The sequence below is a fragment of the Vespa velutina genome, chromosome 7, assembly GCF_912470025.1.
Source record: "Vespa velutina chromosome 7, iVesVel2.1, whole genome shotgun sequence".
Lineage (NCBI taxonomy): Eukaryota > Metazoa > Arthropoda > Insecta > Hymenoptera > Vespidae > Vespa > Vespa velutina.
This window is the reverse complement of record NC_062194.1, coordinates 1,828,879-1,833,878: the sequence shown is the minus strand read 5'-3', so window position 1 is coordinate 1,833,878 and position 5,000 is coordinate 1,828,879. Positions and strand designations below refer to the sequence as shown.

At 28.8% G+C, this 5,000-nt stretch overlaps 1 protein-coding gene and 1 long non-coding RNA gene across 2 annotated transcripts in view; both read left to right on the top strand.

Moving 5' to 3' along the window:
- Positions 1-5,000, top strand: part of LOC124950341 (period circadian protein-like) — a 211,749-nt gene that overhangs the window by 195,905 nt on the left and 10,844 nt on the right. The gene's annotated exons all lie outside the window — the stretch shown is intronic.
- The window catches only part of LOC124950345, a 5,097-nt gene continuing 4,046 nt past the window's right edge, over positions 3,950-5,000 (top strand). Inside the window, exon 1 of the long non-coding RNA XR_007101332.1 lies at positions 3,950-3,981. This is a non-coding gene — a long non-coding RNA (uncharacterized LOC124950345). The remainder of the gene's footprint in view (positions 3,982-5,000) is intronic.

Here is a 5,000-nt window from a genome sequence, read left to right as displayed (position 1 = left end):
GATTGAAATATCCATCTTGACGTTTTTATCCTATCACGAGTAAAATTGATATTCAATATCTATAATATATTGCATTGATATTACACACATCGGATCACAATTCCACGGTGTTATTGTTAATTCAAAGCAAATGATCTAATTTCTAACAAATCTATTTTACATTATTATTTACTCGCTGATATATCCGCCATATTGATACGATTCAATACGATATAGTAGGAGCTTAGTATCTATCGGTTAATTAAAATTCGATCGAAATTAGATGTGATCCAGATGAGACAAATAAGTCAGACATATTTTACGATGCACGTGAATTTTCTAAAACGATTATATTCTTCATTGGTATAACATACATACATATATACATACATACATACATACATACATACATACATATATACATAGAGATCGATTTAATTAAATGGAATTTTAATCTATTGCTTCTATAGGGAAGAAAAATTTTTAATGAAGCAAAAAAGAATAAAAGAAAAAAAAATAGTATATATATATATATATATATATATATATATAATATATATATGTTTAACGTGTAATATTAAATTATGATAAAAATCGGGGGGACGTGGAAAAAGCCGATATAAAGAATATTAAAGAAAGACGAACGATCGTTTATACTATTATTTTATTTTATTTTTTTATTCTCTTTCTTATTTTTTAAAACAAATTTTAACGTGAGACCTGCCCTCGTCGGTTGTGTACGCTAGATCGGTTTACTACACAACTACTATTACTATTACTACTACTACTACAGCTACTACTATTACTATTACTGTTACTATTACTACTACTACTACTACTACTACTATTACTACTACTACTACTACTACTACTACTACTACTACTACTATTACTACTACTACTACTACTACTACTACTACTACTACTACTACTACTGCTACTGTTGTTACTTAACAATTCACGTTTATACTTGCATTACATGGAGCGCACTCAAGCACGCACGCACATACACACACACACACACACACACATATTCGTTTATGCAGCAGCGATCTGCGAGTATTATTCCGCGAGCCTCTTGTATACAAATAAACAGACACACACATAGACACACGAAGTGTTTGTACAATAATAATAATAATAATAATATAATAATAATAATAATATAATAATAATAATAACAGCAAAAAAAGTAAAAAGAAATGAAATAAAAAAGAAAAAAAAAAAGAAAAATACTAACTGCGTACATTAACACGGAACACGAGGATTTAAAAAAGAAACAAGAAAGAAAACAAAGAAGAAAAAGGGAAAAAATGGACAAAAAAGAGGAAGATAAAAACCAAACCAATGCGTGCGCCTATTTCAAAAACACGGACAAGACGACAAAACACGATTATGTGAAAAAAAAAAAAAAGAAAATCATTTGAAAGATACATACGGACGGTGGGGGGGGTGTGTTGGTTGGGGGAGAACAAGTAGCGAGAAAAGAGAGGAAAGGAAAGGAAAAAAAGAAACGAGACAAAGATGAAAAACGGGAATAAATCGCGTCTCTCCTATCGTATTAAGATTATATCTGTAATTATACGATTTTTAACATATATTACACAAAAACACGCATATACAGATACACATACACACAGATACACATACACACAGATACACAAACATAATTATGATATTATAATTATAAACATTATATATAGTATATATATATATATATATATATATATATATATATATATATATATATTATTATCTACGAAATTCGATATTATTGTTAAACAAATGTGTGATTCGGATTCTTATCGTTGGTAAACGCGATTAAAAAAGAAAAAAAAAGAAAAAAAAAGAAAAAAAAAGAAGAAAAAAGAAGAAGAAATATGTGTGCGGTTTATATTATTTTTATTCGAGCGCCGCGCGCATAAGCGATATTAGGATTATATATATATATATATTACAATTCGTATTACGGGAACGGGGAAGATATTTTGTATGAAAGAAAATTCGTTCGATCGAGCGAAGGTACGAGTATTCCTTTTTTTTTATTTTTTTTTATTTTTTGTTTACTCTTATATATATCTATATATATATATATACTTTTTTCCTTTTCTTTTTTGGAATACGACTGAACGATTAGCAAAATTGTGGTCACGTGGTGATGAAATCTCAACCGGGGTGGGGAGAAGAAAGGTGGGGGAGAGAGGGAGGAACTGAAGCAAAAAAAAAACAATGGTTCGAAATTAATTATTTGGTAGACGAGAGCGAGAAAGATTTAGAAAGAAAGAAAAAAAAAAAAACGTGAAGAAAAAGGGAAAATGAAAAAAAAGAAAATTAATTACACAAATTGGTGCTTTTGGAATGTATTAGACTGAATTATATTGTTGATACGTTTTTAGATGATGAAAATGAGAAAGAAAAAGAAGAACGAGAGAAAGATGAAGAAGATGATGAAAAAAAAAAAAGAAGAAGAAGAGTAAAGTAAAGAAATTAATTACGGGGAGTTTTTTAAACCCGACCCGATAAAATAATTGGTAATAAAAAACATTATTTCTATTTGGAATCGTTTTATATATATATATATACATATATAATATATCTTTATATATATATATATATATTTATATATATATAAATATATATATATATATATATTATTAATTAAAATATGCGCTAAGTTGCATAGGACACGTACACAATAAACATATACATAAATGAAATCACATATATACTTATTATTTAAACGACACGTTCACATGGAATTAACACATGAATACACGTGCGCATACACAAATACGTAAAAGAATGAAAGAGCGAGTGAACCGTGTTAAAAAAAAAAATGATAAAAGAGAGAGAGAGTGAGAGAGAGAGAGAGAGAGAGAGAGATAGACAGAGAGTAGAGAGAAGAAAAATGGTGGTAAAACGCGATGCAAGCGTTTATAAATTATAAATAATCATGAGTATGGTTACGTACGAATATATGATAGATAAGGAAAGAATTATTATTGAAATTGGGACGAATGAGATACGAGTATTATAAAAATAAAATAAAAAAAAAAAAAAAAAGAAAGGAAATAATAATAATAAGAATAATAAGAATAATAAATTAAAGAAGGAAAGAAAGAGAGAAAGATAACAAGAAGAATATAAATGAATCGACATTCGATCGTGTAAGTAAGTAATTAAATAAAGAAAATTAAGTAAGTAAAAGTATTCTACCCAGAGTCAAAATGGCTGACTGCCAAACCACGAGTTCCATCAGAGTCCATTAATTTCATTAATTTTTTCCTTTACTATTTCTCACTTCCCTCTTGCATTTCTTCTTCTCTCACTGATATGATAATCACTAAATCAAACTGTTGGACTATTTGATATCGTCTGATATCTCGTGGTTAACTGAGAATAATGAATGAAAGAAAGAAAAAACAAAAGATGAAAAATGAGAGAGAGAGAGAGAGAGAGAGAGAGAGAAAGAGAGAAAGAAGAAAATAAAAACAAGATGGACGTTCGAATGTTCATTGAACTTGAACTCAAAAATAAACCTTGAACTCTGGGTCAATTGAGAGTCACATGTATATATATATATATATATATATATATATATATATATATATATATATATATATATATACATGTATATACATATAGACACACAACACACACATACATACACAAACATACGCGAAGGAATATAATTATATATATTCTAATGATTATTGATTAATTCGTAAAAAATAATTGTACAATAATTTTAAACGCGATTGTAAAGACAGACGAAATAATAGTCTTCGAAACGCTTCGAGATGCGTTTGAGGGCACGGCGAGTAAATACAACATGGAAATTGAATTTCGAAATGAGAAATTAGAAAAAACAGAAAAAAAGGGAGAGAGAGAAAGAGAGAGAGAGAGAGAGAGAGAGAGAATGTATGGGTGAAAATAAAAATATGAAAAAGAGAGAGAGAGAGAGAGAGAGAGAGAGAGAGAGAGAGAGAGAGAGAGAGAGAGGTGTGATGTGCTTGCAGTTGATCAACTTGTATTTTCTGGATCCTTTCTATTCACATTATATATATATATATATATATATATATATATATATATATATATATATATATATGTATAATTTTTTGTTTGTTACATCAAAGAATAAAATATTGTTAGGACAGAGCGTTTAAACTAATTAAGAGACGAAAAAAAAAGAGAGAAAGAGAGAGAGAGAGAGAGAGAGAGAGAGAGAGAGAGAGTGAGAGAGAGAATAAATCTCCTAAATGATAACCAATCTCTTTTCTGCATTATAATTCACTACATGAGACATATTAGGCTGCTTCCTCCTTAACGTAATCCCATGAATTATTATCGAAAAAAAAAAGAAATCAATTAATTAAATTTGAATCAGTATTGATTATATACATATATATATTATTGATTATATATATATATATATATAATCAATAATGCTGAAAGTATGTTTCTTTTCGCATTGAAGTCGTAATTTCGACAGACGATAAATAGTTAAACACGTTCTTCTTTTTCTATTGTTATAAATATCAATCGTTTCTTCTAACATAAAATTAATTATATTTGTATTAAAATGTCTTATCCCGATCGATCAAATTATATAAAGTAAGAAAGAGAATGAAGGGATGAAAGAACGAAACAAGAAAGGAAAAAATGAAGGAAGGAAGGAAGGAAGCAGCTTGAAGGAACAGAATAATGTAATGTTCAATACGATATACATATAGTGCGTATACGATAATAAATGCCATGCGATATAATTTTTAAGGACGATGCGTGCACCTGAGAGAGAAAGAGAGAGAGAGAGAGAATACGCGCGCGTTTATGTATGTATGTGTATATGTGTATTTGCGTGTATGCGTGCGTGAAAGTGAGAGAGAGAGAGAGAGAGAGAGAGAGAGAGAGAGGAAAAATGCTGAAGGAAAAAGCTGATAGAGTGAAAGAATCCATTTCGAAAGAAATATGAAATGAGTTAGAGCATGGTTTTATTATGTACATAACAAGAAATAAGA